Raw genomic sequence first — 20,521 nt, 5'->3', positions numbered from 1 at the left:
AAAAAAAGTTTAAAAAAAAAGAAAAGAAAAGAAAAAAAAATTGGAAGTCAGCCGGCGGCTGTCGGGTCGAAAATCGGACGCTCAATTTTGCCGGCGTCCGGTTTCCGAGCCCGTGGCTGTCAGCGGGCTCGAGAACCGACGCCGGCAAAATTGAGCGTCGACTGTCAAACCCGCTGACAGCCGCCGTTCCTGTCAAAAAGGAGGCGCTAGGGACGCGCTAGTGTCCCTAGCGCCTCCTTTTGCCCATTTCTACCGCCGGGCCTCATTTGAATACCGTATCACACGCACAGGCGAGTGGCCTGTGCGCACGCCAGGAGAGCGGGCATTCGCCTGCTCTCCCGTGGACTTTACTGAATCGGCCTGCATGTTATCACAGTTCTTCATTTCTATCCTCTCGCCACTAGGCTCCACTGTGTTTATCCCACCCCCTTTTGAATTATGTCACAGTTTTGGTCTTCACCACCTCTTCCAGGAAGGCATTCCAGGTATCCACCACCCTTTTCAGATGTTATTCCTGACTGTGGAGTTTCATATCATGACACCTAGTTCAATGGTTTCCATTCCATAGGAAATGATTTGTCTCCAATATTTTTAATGTTTTTCAGATACTTGAAAGTCAGTATCATATACCTACCCCTATTTCTCCTAATCTAGGATACACATTTTGGGATACCTGACATGCCCTCCCAGTGGAAGCATAGGGAAAAAAAATGATACCAGAATTGAAGAAGGCATGGCATAAAACACAAAGGATGCCTACGGTGGTAATGAAGCACAAGGTTTACATGCATGGAGATGCAATTACAAGTTTAAACAGAAGGCTTGAAAATAACCTGCAAGCAGTAACAATACTCAAAAATCTTGCTGGACAAACCAGATAGGCCATGTGTGTATTTTTCTACCATCAGGTTTGGCAATACTCAGCATTTTACCATAAAGCAGCATTCCAACAAATATGCAGTCTATAATACTCGGGGGGGGGGGGGGGGAAGGACTTTTTTTTTTTTTTACCTTCACCTTATAAACACCCACACCCCCTCCGGGGAACTCAACAGGGAAGCTGGCGAGGAGCCTCTTGGGCCATCTCCCTCCCTTCACGAGCATAAGTTTACCATCCTCACCGTGTACCCCAGGCCTGACTAGCCCCGATGGGGAAATCCAAGCCCAACACACCCCTCCCCGCCCGCAACAATACAGCAGCAGACACAGAAATGGTCCAATATACAACTACTTTATAGTGCTAGGTACCCAGCACCCGTCTCCCAGCTAGCAGCTAGTGTCACACCCTGCCCCAGGGCTCATCACAGCTGGCAGCTGCTCCCAACTTCCACTGTATCTGGCATAGGTGGCTGCTGACCCCTGGCCCCCACCAACATCCCAAATACCTAGCACAACTGGCCGCTGACCCCTTGACACAACTTCCTTTACACCTAGCATAGCTAGTAGCTACTGACCCAACCAACTTCTCAACGTAGGCCATAGTTGGCACTTGTAAGTACACTGCGCAGCACGACTGGCAACTAACAGCACTCCCGCATCCACCCTGGCTGACAGCTGCCCACAACTGCCTTCTCTAACTTCTCCCTATGAACGTGCTCCTACCTCCCCCGCTGACCAGGGAACGAGAGTCACTAACCCGTTCCCCAAACGAAGAAAACGAAAAAGCCGCCAATTCCCGGAAAGTAACTTTCCACACCGGGGGAAGGGGGGGGGGGGGGGAGAGAGGAAGCGCACGCACTCACCTCAGCACTTCCAGCCGTGGCAGCTTGCTGTAAAACCTGAGCCGGGTTCGCGGCCCGCGACGTAAAGCGAGGTTGCCGTGGTAACGGTGCGCTGGGGCGAGCGCGCGCTCGCCTGTGTGCCGGCTCTGCGTCAGCGTGGAGACTGTGCACGTCGTGGGGCGCGTGATAGCAGTGGGCGGAGCCTCGGGTTGGTGGCTGGAGGAGGAAAGAAGCTACTTTCGTTTTTGTTTCCGACCGTGAGGCGCTCGAGCCCTTTTGTAGATTCATTTTTTTTTTTTTCGTTTTGGTAGTGAATTGCTGTTTTTGCAGGAAGAACCAATGTCGAGCGTTTGAGCCTTAAGGGTATCATATAGGAATGATGCGCTTACTGCATGCAGTACGGCTTCAGGAAACTTTATTGTCATGACAATTTGTACATATGCTCGCCAAAGCAATACTTCAGATGGTTAATACATAAGCCAAAAATACATAATAGTGATAAGACAGAAATAACATTGCAGGGTACAGAAAAGACAACTGCTGGGTTCTGCTGCTGGAAAAAGAAGAAAAAATGGCTATAGCAGCAATGAAACCTGACCTGCGGCAAAACCTAAGACGTGTCCCAGATGCTATACTTCCCCTAACCAGCGCAAACTTAAACTCAACCTCGGTTCCCTGGGCAAATGCTTTATTTGTGAGGGATAAAGCGGCCAACAGAACATTAAGATCTCAGAGGTTTGCTAGATATTTCAACTTTAAAGCAAGCTCGTCCGCAGAAACTAGACTGCATTCTCAGCGCCCTTACTTTGGAAGATTCTCCCAGAAGCTTTACACCAGACAGCTTTTTCATTAACCAGACTTCATATCGTGTTTCTTGCTTCTAGGTGATAATAGTTCTATAATTCAGCTTTGTTAAATGCAGGAAGATAGTGATGTACTTTTGTATTTGTTTTCATTTTTGTATATTTTTTTATGTAAGTGACTTTGTATATCATTTCATGCCTTTGGCTTAAGCGGTTAATACATTTTAATAAACTAAACTTATCATTTTGTAATTTTTTTCCTTTCGTTTCCTACCTTTTATTTTAATCATTCTGTATATTACTTTGGCAGCACATATAAAATTGTTATGTCGATACAGTTATCTGAATCTGGCACTGGTCTGATTACATTTCTGGCTGGGTGGTAGAATACTACATATTTTGCTGCTTTATCTTCTTTCCCCCAGGATTACACAAGTTTTTCCTTGCTCATTATTTTGCGGGAGGTTCCTGATTTTGCCACCTTTGCCAAATATGCATCTTTGCATTTTGCACAGAACAGGAGAAAAAGTATTTCTGTTTATCCGACGTTACATATATAGGCAATCTGGCTTGGGTTTCCAGGTCACTTGTTGACTTTATATTGTTATGCCTTTTATAAATACTCTCTCCCTCCTGCCACTAAGATGGGTTCTGTGGTAGTCTTTAACAAAGGATCCAGACAAGAGGTGTCCAACAAACTATTATGTACATGTACTTTACACAGTAAGGCAGGCGGAACCAGCCACTCATGGCCTTGGTTTTCAGCATCTATGCAAAACACTAGGCACTTCAGTTGCAGACCTGGATTTAAGATTTTGGCACCAACAGGAAGAATGCCATGGCAGTGCCCTTTTGAAGCTGCATTAACCACATGGCCCTAAAGCAATCAGAAGCAGGCTCCTCTTTGGCATGGCTATATCTTCTGACTAGAGTTTAAAATGTACTCAGCCAGCGGCTCTTATTTGCATAATTTCTGGGGCTGCCCTCAAATCGCAGTCCAAATTTTTATATTGTAAACGTTGCGGTTGTGTTTATTTGGGATCATCGATGACTTTAGCCATGGATTACAACAGAGAAAAAAAGTGTTCTTGAGAAAAGCGTGTTGCAAAGAAGACTCTTTTATCTAGTTGAACTGTTTCTGAGATTTTTTATAAACAGCAAAGTACACCTCAGTGAAGATTTGACGTCACGTGGAATCTTGAAAGTCTCACAAAGATGCCATTTCTACTATGTTCTCTCACCCTAGCTTGATGGTCTCTATCAGGGTACCATCAAGCTAGGGTTAGATAACATAGTACCACATTTCATCTTTCCTCGCTCCAACTGATGTCAAATCTTCACGGAGGTGTACTGTGCTGTTTGTACGTCTCTTTCTACATGAGAAACTGGTCACTAAACCACCAACACCTCACCTCAACCTATTAGATGGCCTTCCTATAGAGATATAAATACTTCACTACTATGGGGGCCTTGTAGATAGTCTCTCTCTGTCTGTCTCTTTCGCCCAGAAATGGCCAAAACCAATTCTGCCTAACACCAGGAAAAAAAGCTGTAGTTATTTCCAGCGTTAAAACCATGCAATAGCGGGCATTATGCTATCACACGGTGCAATATTGCCCCTCATTTTCCTAAAACCCGCCCAAACTCCTCCCTGATCCCACCCCTTCCAAAAATGTGCATTTGCACCGTGTGCTAGCACTATTATCGCTATCACATGCGTTAACGCCATAATGCATTTTGATGAATGACCCGGTTTGTGAGTGGCTGTGGGGAGTGGTTTGGTGGGATATGACAGGTGAAGAGATACTTGTTGGATGATATTTTGAAGTGTTACTGTAAAATTGTAAAGGTTATTGTGGAAAATTAATAAAGAAGAGTTGGGGAAAAAAGGATACACTAAACAAGAAATAAAAACAGTACAATTAAAAGCATAGCAAACATTAAAATAAAAACAAAATATGACATGCATATAATAGAATAACAAAAATAAAAAATATCAGCCACACATATAGACTATGAAATCGCTCTTTGTCATATCCAACAATTACAGACAGCCAAATTTTACTCCGCTATTAACCATACTTATCCTGGAAAAGCTTGGCTGAATAGCCATGTTTTCATTTGACCTCTAAAAACTGCCAAATCTGAGGCTAGCCTAATTTCTTTTGGAATATTTTTCCATATAGAGGGGCCAACAAATGTATGCTCTTGTTATTGCCAGTTTGAATACTGAAATGGGTGGCATCCAAGGAAAACCTCATTCATAGATCTTAAGGCTCTGAAAGGGACATAGACCACAGTGGGGACAGTAATTGCTCAAGACAAAAAAGTAAAACAAATAATAATGATAATAGCAAAAGAATGATAAAAGAGAGATACTATGTTATAAAATAAAATATTAAATAATGTGTTACAGCCCCTTGACCGCTTACCTCGCAGGGCGTTTCTGGGTCTGGGACTGACCTGGCAGGAGCCTCCCTTGGCGCCTGGTGCCTCCACCTTGGGAAGAAGGTGTTAGTAGGTGGGATTTCCCTCCCTTCACCCCAGGTAAAAAAAATGGGACTATGAACAAGGCTGGCAGTATGTACAAATAATCAGGTTTATTAGACTATACCACAACACAACAAAATCAACTAGTTAATAGTGAATGTGGGCACCCATAAGGTCACCGATTCTAAATGTTGCTACTTCGAAAAATTTTTTTGATTTGATATAATTAAATATTAATAAAATCTTTTAATTTTTTTAATTTTTATGTGGGGAGGAGTAGACCTCAGCACCGGCCCAATAATTCTGTTAAATAACAGAAAATTGTGATTTAATAGCCGTGTTGGTACAATCACTGGTCTACTACCTAGCCTATGTGTGTTTTAAACTTTTCAAAGAATTAAAATATTACTTTAATAATGTTACTTGAAACTAAGCTGGTAATGCAACTATTTTAATTAACAGTCAGAATTATTGGAGATTTCCATGATATGGTGCCAATCAGCTATATTCTATTTTTATATTTCAAATTGTGATATTTTAGCACCAATAGATTAAATTTGCTCTCAATTCATGCAAGAAACTCCATTCAGACTCTTCAGTGATACGTGCATCACCAAACTACAAATAGTCCAAATAAGCAACTTCTCAATTCTAATGACTCAAACTCCGAGCCTGACAGGCTTCCGATAATATGACTTGAAGCAACTGCAGTGGTCATAAACTTGTGTTAACTTGACCTTAGAGCCCGGACGGCTTCCAATGATGATCTCAAAACAACTGCAGTGATATTTAAATGGTGCCACCCGACAGAATTCAAACAGTGACCTGTTCAAAGGAAGGCAGTAAGCCTTTCATATCCCGACTTTCATGTCCCAACAAACTTAAACAACTTTGGCCAAATGTCTTATTGGCTAGCAACGACTTATCTTGTGAACTTGAGCCAGATATCTTCTTGGCTAAACGGACCGCTTCAAGCTCTTTAATTGAAGCTGCCACAATCGCTTCTGTCTCCTTACAGAAGCCGCCGAAATCTGCATCAGGGCAAACTCTGAAACATGAACATTGTCTTTTAAATATTATTGAATCATAGTTGAATCGCAATAATGTTATCGAATCAGAAATTCAAATTAAAGTACTCACTTGTATTGGATGGGAACGTCTCTGTGGTCGGGTCTGTCTAAAGACATTTAAACATGGCGCCTCTATTTAAGTTACAAACTTTCTTGAAACTGACCAATCATAGAGCAACCCCTCTTATATCGACGTACTGATGTCACAAAATTCAAACTAACTTTATACATCGTTGTTTGTGACACTAATTCCAATTTATATGGTGAACGGAATTGTTTGTGTATGCCATAGCACAACATTATCTGATAGTCTGAATCAAAAGAATTCTGCATAATTATGAGTTATCACAAATTGATTAAAGTGTTCCATTCTATGTTACTATTTAAGCCATTAGGTTCTTCCGATTTCAATTTGTGAATCCATTGCTGTTCCTTTTTATACAGAATCTTTTCTCGATTCCCACCTCTACTATCTACTTGAACATGGTCAATAACAAACCATCGTAAATCTTGAAGTTGATGTTTTGCTAATAAACAATGTGCCACTATTGGTGCTGTTTCTTTTTTGTTCCTGATACAGCTTTTGTGTTCACCTATACGCAACCGAAATGAATGTGTGGTTTGTCCAACATAAGTTTTATCACATGGACATTTAATTATGTACACAACACGTGTACTTTGACAATTAGTAAAAAATCGTAACTTGTATGTAATATTAGTGTCTTTGCATTTGAACATCTTCAATTCCAATGTCTGGTTGCATATTTTGCAATGGCCACATCTGTAATGTCCTAATAATATTGATCCATCAATGGTTGTGTTCATATTACATTGGATAGAAGGTAGAGTAGACGGACTCAAAATTTCTTTGAAATTCTTGCTCCTGGAAAATCCAATCCCTCAAGCCCCGGTATCATTTGAATTAAGTGCCAGTGTTGACGCATGCTCTTAATGATTTTCCACGACATGGGAGAATATTTTGTAACACATGTAATTGTCTGTGTACTATCTTGTTTAACACTGGGATTTAATAGAGCTTCCCTGTCATAATACAACGCACGTTTAAATGCATTATTGACACATTTTTTAGGATAACCTCGTTGTTTGAAAGCTTCCACTAATGTATTGGATTGTGATTTAAACAGTTGATTATTCGAACAATTCCTCTTATATCGCAAAAATTGCGAAAAGGGCAAGCTATTCTTCAAAGGAATCCTAAAAAATGTGTCAATAATGCATTTAAACGTGCGTTGTCTTCCTTTTTTTTTTCTCTGCTGAAGTTCACTTAAATCAGGGGTAGGGAACCTATGGCTCGCGAGCCAGATGTGGCTCTTTTGATGGCTGCATCTGGCTCGCAGACAAATCTTTAATAAAAAAGTAAAAATCTTAACAAAACCCCCCACCCTCCTGACGCCCCCCAAGACTTCCAAAATTAATTTACTACAACCACCCACCCTCCTGACCCCCCTCCCCCCCCAAGACCTGCCAAAAGTCCCTGGAGGTCCAGCGGGGGTCCAGGAGCGGTCCGGGAGCGATCTCCTGGACTTGGGCTGTCGGCTGCCAGTAGTCAAAATGGCGCCGACGGCCCTTTGCCCTCACTATGTCACTGGGGTCGACCAATGGCGGCGGTAGCCCCTGTGACATAGAAAGGGCAAAGGGCCGTCGACTGCCAGTAATCAAAATGGCGTCGACAGCCCTTTGTCCTAGACCCCCGCTGGACCACCAGGGACTTTTGGCAGATCTCGGGGGGGTCAGGAGGGTGGGGGATTATGGTAAATTAATTTTGGAGGTCTTGGGGGGTGTCAGCAGGGTGGGGGTTTTTGTTAGATTTTTACTTTTTTATTAAAGATTTGTCTGCGAGCCCTGGCAGGTCTTGGGGGGGGGGTCATGAGGGTGGGGGGTTGTAGTAAATTAATTTGGCAGGTCTTGGGGGGGGGGCGTCAGGAGAGTAGGGGGTTGTAGTAAATTAATTTGGTACGGAATTACATTTTAAAATATGTGGCGTTCATGGCTCTCAGCCAAAAAGGTTCCCGACCCCTGACTTAAATGAAGGTATGCTCAAACCTCTGTCTCTTGTGAGGGGGGTTTCAAATGTGACAATATGTATTATCAGCATTTTCAATCATTGTTCATACTCGTGGGTGATTCAAGGCACTGTCCCCAGGTTTAAGAGGTTGCGCTTATGTGTACTTTGAAGCAGTAGCTGGATAGGAAAATATACAAATATGGAACACATTAATAGTTTCTGCTTAATTGGGGCATTTGCCCCCTCATAGAATAACAGGATACTTAGAAACTATACTGGAACCACTCCTCTCCACATGTGTGAAGAGAAGGTAAAAAAGCCTGTCAAACCCATGATTTTGCTTGATTTTGCTTGTATTTATTGCTACCCTTAACATAAGGCTTGGAGGTAACCTGCATGGAGTGGCAGTTAACTACCATAAGAAACTTGCTGGGCAGACTGGGTGAACCATTTGGTCTTTTCCTGTTGTGATTACTAGCAGGCCAATACAGTACAGTGCGCTCCGGTGGAGCAGACTGTTAGCCCAGGTTTGGACGTGCATTTTCGACGCGCTAGCTTTACCCCTTATACAGTAAGGGGTAATAGCGTGTTATAGTTGACAGCATATCTTCGTATACACCAGATAGACTACTGCACCCTTTCACATGATAAGTAAAATCAACAAAGCAGCAGCAGACAAAAGGTGTATGCTGTCTTTCTAGCCTGGAATTAGAGCTTCCTGTAAATGAAGTTGAAGATTTTTAAAAACAATTTCTGAGAAACCAAATTCAAATTAAAAGGGTTCTGAAGGGAATAGAGGGATTGTGCATCTCTGTTTGTCTGCATACCTGGGAAAACTCCAGATTTTGGCATTTCAATTGCTGGGTCTCCAGGAAACAGTAAAAAGCTCAGGGCTTCTCTGTTTACTAGAGATGTGAATCGTGTGATCGATCGTCTTAACGATCGATTTTGGCTGGGGGGGGAGGGAATCTGATCGTCACGGTTTTGTTTTTTTAAAAATCGTTTAAATCGTAAATCGGGGGAGGGTGGGAAAACCGGCACACCAAAACAACCCTAAAACCCACCCCAAACCTTTAAAATAAATCCCCCACCCTCACGAACCCCCCCAAAATGTTTTAAATTACCTGGGGTCCAGTGGGGGGGGGGGGGGGTCCCGGTGTGATCTTCCACTCTCGGGCCACGGCTGCGTTAATAGAAATGGCGCCGGCGCTACCTTTGCCCCGACGTCACGAGCGCAGGAGATCGCTCCCGGACCCCCGCTGGACCCCCAGGGACTTTTGGCCAGCTTGGGGGGCCTCCTGACCCCCACAAGACTTGCCAAAAGTCCAGCGGGGGTCCGGGAGCGACCTCATGCACTAGGGCCGTATTGCAAAATGACGCCGGCGCCATTTCTATTAACGCAGCCGTGGCCCGAGAGTGGAAGATCACACCGGGACCCCCCCACTGGACCCCAGGTAATTTAAGACATTTTGGGGGGGTTCGGGAGGGTGGGGGATGTATTTTAAAGGGTCGGGGTGGGTTTTAGGGTTGTTTTAGTGTGCCGGTTTTCCCGCCCTCCCCCGATTTACGATTTTTGACGATAAATCGGGGGAATTCCTATTGTATCGCGCCTCTAACGATTTTTGATGATTTAAAATATATCGGACGATATTTTAAATCGTCAAAAAACGATTCACATCCCTACTGTTTACTGCTCCAGCCACTCCCTTCTGGAAGCCTATAGGGAACAGTAAGGGAGGAGCTGGAGATGGGAGTAGAGCAATTGTTTTCTGCTTTGCAGTGTCAGCTCCAACTTCACTTCTCCTAGGGGAACAGGAGAGGAGGGGTGAGCCCGTAGCTGACAATACAGGCAGCATGTGGGGAGAAACTGGAAGGTTGGAGGTGGAATAGACACAGCTCAGCCTGCAGCTGTCATTCCAGGTCTTAGGATTCAGCTGAGGATAGAGTGAGGGAGCACAAGTCATGGATTGTGAATAATAGGGTTGGGGGAAGGAAAATATTAGGGTCATTCCTGTGTGTGTGTGTGTGTGGGGGGGGGAGATTGAGATAGAGAGAGAGTGTGTGTGTGTATTAATGAAGATGGGTAGAAAAGAGAAAGCTGAGACACATTCTGACCTCCTCTCCCCCATTAATCAACACGATAACACAAAGATTCCCAGGTATGATTATCCACAAATGTTGCTTGATATTTTATCTTTGAAAGAATCAGAAATGGTAAAGTTGAACAGAGTCCAGAAATCCATTGGACTGAATTTGAATGAGTGTCCAAGAGATACTGTAACATGTTGGGTTCACCCTGTTACTGATCATATGGCTTGTTCCAGTCACCCTGTGCAGAAGGCAATACTTGTCTAACCCAGTGTATAATGAGTATACTCTATTAAGTGGCATATTCTAGCCCCTGTTTGACTTTGGAATAGTTGGATGGGTATTACAAGACATTGAGTCATGCAATTTGCTTAGAAGTTCTAGTTCTAAGCTTAAGCTCTAGGGAGGCTTATCCCATCACCTCCCCTCTAAACATCTAGTCCTGGATGACAGTATGGGTACTGTGGGTCTGCCAGTGTAGTAGCAAGCAGTGGAGCAGAGCAGAAGTGATCCAAGGGGGTTAAATACTGATGTTAACTACCATCTGCATATTCATTCGAAACAGTTAATAGATAGATATTAAGTAAATCATTCTCATTTACTCTTTTTGCTACCCGTGGACTGTGGTGTCTGTGTGCATTATTTCTAATGTAAAACAAGATAGTTTTCTGTTATTTGTTTTCACTGCATGAGTGCATGACCATAAGACAGAGGTGAGATTTTCCATAAGTAGCTCCTGGTCCACCAGGGGTCACCTTCCCAGCCTTGGGGAGCATTGGAGTCGCCCTCTGAAGGTAGGGGAAAACATCTCTGGGACCATGAGCTGGGAGCAGGATAACCTGCAGGTCCAGCCCTCCAAATAAAGAAACCAATGTCCAGTCAATAGTTGTGGCCTGAAGTAAAAATACTTTACTGTGGAATCATTAGAGTAAAACATATTGACAAACAGCAGTGGTAGAGATAATCAAACCAAAATTACAGCTCTTAATCAGCTCTTCACTCCTTAAAACATGAAATGCTTCTTTCTCCTCACTCCACACTTCTCCGCCTTTAGTACCAGTTACTTCTCCTCTTGACACTGTATCGTGTCTCTTCTTTACTCAGCCTTTGTCCAGGCCTGTCCTGGCCCTCTTTTTCTCAGCTCTAGGAAGAAATCCCTCTGATGCAACAGTTAGGATTTCATCAAGTCCTCTAGCAAGTTCCTGCTGGCACAGTTTGCTTTCACGTCCAAGCAAGTTCCCACCACAGTTAAGCACAGGTCTCTTTAGATCTTCAAGCAATATTGCAGACACTTTAGTTCCCTTATCCTCCAGATTTCCTAAGACTCTGGTTGAGAATCTCTGCCCAACTCCTACTTTACCCTTGCAACCCTGGGAGAGGAGCTAAGTTTAATCCTTTGTCTGTTCCTTCTCTTTGGAGCAGTCCCAGACTCCTTAGAATCAAGGTTGTTAATTACCTTTCCCATTGATGAGCCCATAGGGGCTGTACCCCAATGTCAGTCAAGAAGGGCATGTAACACCCGCTGACCAAAAGATGGAACATTCTCATTCTACTTCCAATGCAACCTTTTGCACTTCCCACATCTTGTTCACACTTTGCAACATTTACAGCCTTTTCAGACTTCCCATAAGAGGAAAATCTCCTCTTTTGAACTTTAAAATCCTATAAACTCTGTGGCACAGGAGTGCAACATCTAGTAGAAAGAAAAGCACCTGAGATCCAATTCAAAATCGAATCAACCAATTGGTGGAAGAACCCCATGGTTTAGCAGGAAATTATCCGGTGAAGGGGCAGTAGCAGGGTGTGCGAGTGTCTTTTTTTGAATTTTGACTATGGGGGTGCAAGGTTTACAAAGTGACACTTTTTTGGATTTGGTACAGATTGTATGTATGTGAGTACTGGAATTTTCAGGTTTTAAGCCCCTTTAGGCATTCATAAGAGAGAGGGGTGAGAGTGTTGGCTGTCGCGTTAACTAGCTCCAAGAGCATCGGCATATTAGCTACATCTCTTGAAGTATAATTAACTATTACTGCTTAGCATGGATCATGACAATTATTGTGATCTGCATTAATCCATTTGCATGTTAATGGACTACTTTGCATGAAATGCAGTTCATTAATTTTGCATGAGTTGGGCCTGATTTATTTTTCTGTGATATTGCCAAAATTGCATGATAATGTGCTTTTAGCGCATGTTGAGAACCAATTCCAGCATGTAATGCTTATTAATGCATTCTAAATGTTGTCCATAAACCTAAAATAGGGAAGATTCCTGCCATGGCTTTAGCCTTATATGCAAAAAAAAATAAAATAAATAAAGTCTTAGATAGAATGGACGTGTTTCCTTCATATTTCTTTACCAAATTTATTTAAGAAATTGGACGCATATGGGTCTGTCTCAGGATTTAAGATCAATTTCTCCAAGTCGGGAGCACTGAATATCTCATTGAGTGACTTAGAGGTTATAAGGATATGGTCTAACTTTACATTTAAATTAGTTCCTAGAACAATTAAGTATTTTGTATCAATATATGAGGCAATCTTGGAGATTTATGTAACATTAATTATCCAGATATTATCTCAAGGACCTTGAGAAGAGGGCTGGAAAGAATTGCATGCCTAAAAGTGAACACTCTCCCAAGGCTAGGTTATATATTCTTGTCCTAAACAATTGATATCCTTAAAGCTGTTTCACAGAAATTATAGAAACAGTATTTAGGCGGGGGGAGTGTGGGGTGGAAGGAGGTGTAGGGGGAGGCAAGCAGTGTCACATGATGACAGGTTGCTCAGCGGCTGTGTGCAAACAGAGCTCCCAGGCCACAACTTCTAACTTTGCTTAACTGAACCAGCAAAGTACTTGGCTCCTGAATAAAGAGAGACAAAGCATGGCCTATAAGTTTTTGTTTTTTTGTTTATATGGCCATTTGTGCAGAAAGCCTTGAGCAATATGGCATCACAACTACAAAGGAAGGAGAAAGAAAAAAAGCTGGAAGCAAAATGGCATCAGCAGATGTAAGAGTGGTAAAATATGACTTTCTGAAAAGTATTTGTAATGGTCCTTCCCAGGCTCAATACCATTATGGCTCTGGGTATTCCTGGTTCAGTTAGTGTAGTATAGCATAGTGAGTAGGGGGAGGCACCATTCTATACAGCCCCTCCTTTTGAGGGTGTTGGAATGGCCATCCTCTTTATGAGGTTTTATAAGCAGCACTCTCCTGGTAGCTCTGGGGCCAGTGTAGTTTAAAAAGGGCTCCAGGGCTGATCCGGAGCCCTTTTTAAACTATAGACCAGTGAGCCTGAATTCAGTGACGGGAAAAATAGTGGAAACTATTCTAAAGATCAAAATCACAGAACATATAGAAAGACATGGTTTAATGGGACACAGTCAGCATGCAGTTACCCAGGGGAAGTCTTACTTCACAAATCTTAATTTTATGAAGGGGTTAATAAACATGTGGATAAAGGTGAACCGGTAGATGTAGTCTATTTGGAGTTTCAGAAGATGTTTGATAAAGTCCCTCATGAGAGGCTTCTAAGAAAACTAAAAAGTCATGGGATAGGAGGTAGTGTCCTTTCATGTATTACAACCTGTTAAAAGACAGGAAACAGAGAGTAGGATTAAATGGTCAATTTTCTCAGTGAAAAAGGGTAACCAGTGGAGTACCTCAGGGATCTATACTTGGACCGGTGCTTTTCAATATATTTATAAATGATCTGGAAAGGAATACGATGAGTGAGGTAATCAGATCTGCAGATGATGCAACATTTTTCAGAGCAGTTAAGTCAGAAGTGGATTGTGATAAATTGCAGGAGGACCTTGCGAAGATGGAAGATTGGTCATCCAAATTGCAGATGAAATTTAATGTGGACAAGTGCAAGGTGATGCATATAGGGAAAAATAACCCATGCTGTAGTTACACAATGTTAGGTTCTTTCTTAGGAGTTACCACCCAGGAAAAAGATCTATGCATCATAGTGGATAATACATTGAAATTGTCGGCTCTGTGTGCTGCGGCAGTCAAATAAGCAGACAGAATGTTAAGAATTATTAGGAAGGAATGATAAATAAAACGGAGGATGTAATAATGTCGTTTACTCTGCCACATGTATTGCCAAGATATGAACACAATTTTACATCCCTTTGTGCCTAGTCAACCAACTTTCAACCACAAAACACAAGTTCCATTTTTGGTCACTAGCATATCCCAAAATGTTACTATATTAATTAGCATACATTCATTAATTTGTACATGTGTATTCTGGAAGAAGACACCACATAGTATTTTTATATATGGCTTATTAATTTAACATTTTGTTGGTTAGAAGCTTTCATTTACATGCATTTCAGGGCTGAGTGGTTGCTATTTTAGACTTTAATTTCCTCTTATTAGATACAGTGAAATCAACAAATCCATTTAGCTCTTTCCTGCTGCCTACAGATAATGGTTTGGTTAGCAATAATTTCCCTAAATCCTGTTTCTATAATTAAAGTAATTGGCCAGTCTCTGACTTTGGATACACCCTAAAGTCAATGGGAAAAAATCTACATCTGTGCTTCTGTTAGCAAATAATCAATGATACTTTGTCCTTGCGATGAATGAATATATACTGCTGGTCTGTCTAAACCAAAATGACCATTAACTATTTAATTTAGATTGTATCAAATGTAAAACTATTGAATACCATATTAACAGGAAGGCATTCCCTGCTTTTAATTTTGAAGGTCAATAATGCACGCTTGACTTAGCATTAGCAAATCTCCATGCTATTATGATTGCCTGAAGATGACCCTTTAGTTTGACCATTTAGTACGACCATTTAGCCCTTTTCTTCCATCATATCTATGCATAATGAAGAGAAACTGGTAAAAGAAAAATATAAATGTAATGTAGGCTTTCAAGAACAAAGGAGGAAAAAAACCCCAGAGAGATTTGGGTATCCCCTTGCTACTACTCACAGCCCCAAAATATCATCACTCAAACATCGAGGACTTTCAGCCTATGCTCACCAAGAAATATTCATCAAACCATGTACCATAGCCAAGAAATAACCCTCCATGCCTCTCCAACTTACTCATCAGGAACAAGTTATGTCCTTAAAAGTAGGCCCCCCTAATGCAGTTTAACCACATTCCATAATGGAAAAGGAAACTTTAGCTTCAAAATGGGCAAGCAAAAGAAGTTCACTGGCAACCAAATTTAAAGAAAACTCTCAAAATGACAAAAATATATATTTTGACTAACTCTGATTAGATTACTGCATTACCTTAAAATTCTACAGAGTAGTATATGCCAGGGGTAGCCAACCGTGGTCCTCAAGAGCCACAAACAGATCTTGTTTTCAGGATATCCCAAATGAATAGGCATGAAATATATTTGCATAAAATAGAGGCAATGTGGATATCCTGAAAAACCAGACCTGTTTATGGCTCTTAAGGACTTGAGTTGGCCACACCTGGTATAGCGCATTACTATGAAATATTGATTCAAACCTTGTACAACCATGAACACTGCACCCTAGAACAAGTCAGCTTAGCTTACAAATATTTTGCTCTTAATCTACACTCCAATGACAAACATCATCATTAAAGAGGAAAAGGGCAACCAGCACCATGTTCTGATTGTATTTAAACATTAATCTTTTTTTGTATGTGAGCCAGGTTCCAAATGAACCCAGGTCCTTGTGGTTATTTCTTTTCATGGTACTTAATATCTACTACTTAACCCTACCATTGTATTTTCTCAGTAGTTGATTCTGCAGTGCAGGGCTGTAATTATGTGATTCTACCTTTAAGTGAGTGTGACGTAAGAGATAACATCTAGAAGAGGCATATAATAATAAGTTCCCATGTAGGAGGCATCTTTATAATTCTTTAGGTTCCAGTGTTCTAGCTAGCAGTTTCAGCTCCAAGTTCAGTAGAGTCATACTTTTGGTGTGAGGGTCTGCTGGGTCTTCCAGCCCAGAAGTGGCCTTACTTGTTCTGTCATGAATACTGCTGTGCCGATTCCAAGCTCCTAGGCAGTATTGCCTAGTTTCTCCCTAAGGATCCCCAGGAGGAGGAATGATACAATACTCAGACAGAACACATTTTCCTTATGGGATAATAAGGATTTATTGCTCATGTGTGGATTATTCTGGGAGACAAACTAAATATCTAATGTTATCTGGACCAAAGGATGCCTTATTAGTTTTGCTGCTAATGGCTAAATGATTTTTTATTATCCTTGCTTGTTGTGCTATTAGCTCTGCTGTTGGAGAAGAGTAAATAGTTTACGAGTTGCAGCTACCAAACCCTTATGTTGCACTGAATTTATTTGATTCCAGGGCTTAGGTTTGTGATCCAGAATCTGACAAGGAATACTTAAAAAGCATGGCATGCCAAGACTTTTCACTTGGTGGGCAATCTGACAAAGAATGCTTGAAAAGCAAGGCAAGACTTTTCACTTGGAGGAAATCCGAAGTCTCAGAGGGGAAATAAGTTTGGTGGAGGGGTTAGAACATAAGATATGCCATACTGAGTCAGTTCAAGGGTCCATCAAGCCCAGTATCCTGTTTCCAACAGTGGCCAATCCAAGTCACAAGTACTTGGCAAGTACCAAAACATTAGATAGATCACAAGTTACTATTGCTTATTAAATACCGGAATAGCAGTTTATGGATTTATCCTCTAGTAACTTATCCAAACCTTTTTTAAGCCCAGTTACACTAACTGCTGTAACCACATCCTCTGGCAATGAATTCCAGAGCTTAACTATGTGCTGAGTGAAAAATAATTTTCTTTGATTTGCTTTAAATGAGTTATTTGCTAACTTCATGGAGTGCCCCCTGGTCTTTCTATTATCTGAGAGAGTAAATAACCGATTTACATTAATTTGTTCAAGTCCTTTCCTGATTTTGTAGACCTCTATCATATCCTCCCTCAGTCGTCTCGTCTCCAAACTGAACAGTCCTAATTTCTTTAGCATTTCCTCATAGGCCTTCCTTCTTCCATGCCCCTTTTCATTGTGGCTGCCCTTCTATGTACTTTCTCCAATACAACTACATCTTTTTTGAGATGTGAAGTCCAGAATTGCACATTCAAGATGCGATCTTACCATGGAGCGATACAGAGGCATTATGATATCCACTGTTTTATTTGCCATTCCCTTCCTGATAATTCCTCACATTCTGTTTGCTTTTTTGATTGCCACAGCAAACTGAGCCAACAATTTCAATGTGTTATCCACTATGACACCTACATCTCTTTTCCTGGGTGGTAACTCCTATGATAGAACCTAATATTGTGTAACTACAGCATGGGTTATTTTTCCCAATATGCATCACTTTTCACTTGTCCACATTAAATTTCTTCTGCCATTTGGAAGCCCAATCTTCCAGTCTCGCAAGGTCCTCCTGCAATTTATCACAATCCGCTTGAGATTTAACAACTCTGTATAATATTGTGTCATCTAGAAATTTGATCACCTCACTTGTCATATCCCTTTCTAGATTATTTATAAATATATTAAAAAGCACCGGTCCAAGTACAGATCCCTGAGGCACTCCACTGTTTACCTTTTTACATTGTGACAACAGACCATTTAATCCTACTCTCTGTTTCCTGTCTTTTAACTAGCTTGCAATCCACAAAAGGACATTGCCTCCTATGCCATGACCTTTTAGTTTTCTTAGAAGCCTCTCATGTGGGACTTTGTCGAATGCCGTCTGAAAATCCAAATACACCACATTTACTGGTTCACCTTTATCCATATGTTTATTAACCCCTTCAAAAAAATAAAGCAGATTTGTGAGGCAAGATTTGCCTTGGGTAAATCTATGCTGACTGTGTTGCCTTAAACATGTCTTTCTATATATTCTGTGATTTTGATCTTTACAATAGTTTCCACTATTTTTCCTGGCACTGAAGTCAGGCTAACTAGGCTATAGTTTCCCGAATCACCCCTGGAGCCCTTTTTAAATATTGGGGTTATATTAGCCACCCTCCAGTCTTCAGGTACAATAGATAATTTTAATGATAGATAGATCTTAAATTTCATTTTTCAGTTCCTTCAGAACCCTGAGGTGCATACCATCTGGTCCAAGTGATTTGCTACTCTTTACTTTGTCAATCTGGCCTACTACATCTTCCAGGTTCACAGTGATTTGGTTCCGTTCATCTGAATCATCACCCTTGAAAACCATCTCTGGAACCAGTATCTCCCCAACATCCTCATTAGTAAACACAGAAACAAATGATTCATTTAGTCTTTCTGTAATTGCCTTATCTTCCCTAAGAGCCCCTTTAACGCCTCGGTCATATAACGGCCCAACCGACTCTCTCGCAGGTGTCCTGCTTCAGATATATTAAACAAAACACTTCTCTAAACCCCACTTATAGGCAAAATTAATGGTATAGGATGAGGAAGGTGTCATACATCTTCTGCAACATGCCTCCTCGGCCTTGTACACAGAATGCTATGGATTGTAATCATGAACCAACCTCCTTCCTACCCTTGATTTTTTTGAATATTTTTGTGAAAAAAATTCTATGTCTTGTGCACTTTAAAAATGGCTGCACAGCTCAACCTTCGCTTGTAATTTTTAAACATTAAACACTATCAACATCTATTTATCATCCACCGCTTCAGATGCTCACAACATCTATTTGTCAAACACCTCCTCTATGTCTCAAAATGTGACTAGTTTTATGAGTTCCCAATCAACTTAACTTATTAATTCCTCCTGACATGGCCATGTTTCGACAAAACGAACTTTCTTCATCAGGGGAGTCTCTGTTCCTTCTCCTCGCCATCGGGTCGTCCTTCTTCACACGAGGAGAAGGAACAGAGACTCCCCTGATGAAGAAAGTTCATTTTGTTGAAACATGGCCACATTGGGAGGAATTAATAAGCTAAGTTGATCTGGAACTCATTATAAAACTACAGTCACATTTTGAGACATAGAGGAGGCGTTTAACAATTAGATGTTGTGAGCGTCTGAAGCGGCGGATGATAAATAGATGTTGATAGCGTTTAATGTTTAAGAACTACAAGCGAAGGTTGAGCTGTACAGCCGTTTTTAAAATGCACAAGACAAAGGAGCAATTACAAAAGCAACAAATTTGTATGTTAGAAGAGTAAACAAAAGTAAGAGAAATAAGAATCCAATCTGGTTCACAAAGGAGGTAGCTGATGTAATAAAAGCAAAAAAAGCAGCCTTTAAGAAATATAAAGAATCCCAAAAAGTAGAACACAGGGAGGATTATCTGGCGATACTGAGGGAGATAAAAAAAAGTAATCAAGAAAGCAAAAAGTCAGACAGAGGAAAGGATTGCCAAGGAGATAAAGTGAGGTGACAAAACATTTTTCAGATATATCAGAGAAAGGAGAAAGGTACATAGTGGTATAGTGAAATTGAAAGGGGATAAGGATCAATGGGTGGAGAGAGATGAAGAATTAGCAGAAACATTAAACAAATACTTCAGTTCAGTGTTCACAAAAGAAGACCCTGGAGAAGGACCGTCACTTGTTATCAAGACTGTAGAAGGGGGTGGAGTAGACGAAACTCCATTTACAGAAGATAATGTATGGGAAGAGCTAAGAAAACTGAAAATGTACAAAGCCATGGGGCCTGTTCACCCCTGTTCACCCCTCTCAGTTCACCCCAGAATACTGAGGGAACTGAGAGATGTGCTGGTGGGTCCACTGTGTGACCTGTTCAGTAGATCTTTGGAAAAGGGTGTAGTGCCTAGTGACTGGAGAAGAGCGGTGGTGGTCCCATTTCACAAGAGTTGGAGCAGAAAAGAGGCTGGAAACTACAGGCCAGTTAGCATCACCTTGGTGGTGGGAAAATTAATGGAGACTCTGCTGAAGGAAAGGATAGTGAACTATCTACAATCCAGTGGGTTGCTCAATCAGAAGCAGCATGGATTCACCAGGGGAAGGTCCTGTTAGATGAATCTAATTGATTTCTTTGATGGGGTGACTAGAGAACTGGATCAGGGAAGAGCACTTGATGTAATTTACATGGATTTTAGTAAAGCTTTTGAAACAGTCCCACACAGAAGACTCATTAACAAAATGAGAATCTTGGGAGTCAGCTCCAAGGTGTTGGCATGGATTACAAACTGGTTGACAGACAGAAGACAACAGGTGATGATAAATGGAACCTACTCTGAAGAGAGTTTGGTGTTAACTGGAGTGCTACAGGGATCGGTGTTGGGATCGGTTCTGTTCAACATCTTCGTGAGTGACATTGCGGAAGGGATAGAAGGTAAAATTTGTCTATTTGTGGATGATAGTAAGATCTACAACAGAGTGGACACGCCGGAAGGAGTACAAAGAAT

The 20,521-nt window shown here is 41.5% G+C and overlaps 1 protein-coding gene across 6 annotated transcripts in view; it reads right to left on the bottom strand.

The window, feature by feature from the left end:
* The window catches only part of ASCC3 (activating signal cointegrator 1 complex subunit 3), a 1,498,074-nt gene extending 1,496,059 nt beyond the window's left edge, over positions 1-2,015 (bottom strand). For 2 of the 6 annotated variants that reach the window (XM_029595357.1, XM_029595354.1), the window contains exon 1: positions 1,743-1,999. The gene's annotated coding sequence lies outside the window, so the exon portion shown is untranslated. Of the gene's footprint in view, positions 1-1,602; positions 1,696-1,742 lie in introns of those variants that run through there. The other 4 variants (XM_029595356.1, XM_029595355.1, XM_029595363.1 and 1 more) reach the window with 3 other exon arrangements.
* Positions 2,016-20,521: the final 18,506 nt, after the last annotated feature.

Source organism: Rhinatrema bivittatum, chromosome 3 (assembly GCF_901001135.1).
Source record: "Rhinatrema bivittatum chromosome 3, aRhiBiv1.1, whole genome shotgun sequence".
Classification (NCBI taxonomy): domain Eukaryota; kingdom Metazoa; phylum Chordata; class Amphibia; order Gymnophiona; family Rhinatrematidae; genus Rhinatrema; species Rhinatrema bivittatum.
This window is presented reverse-complemented; position numbering and strand designations above follow the sequence as displayed.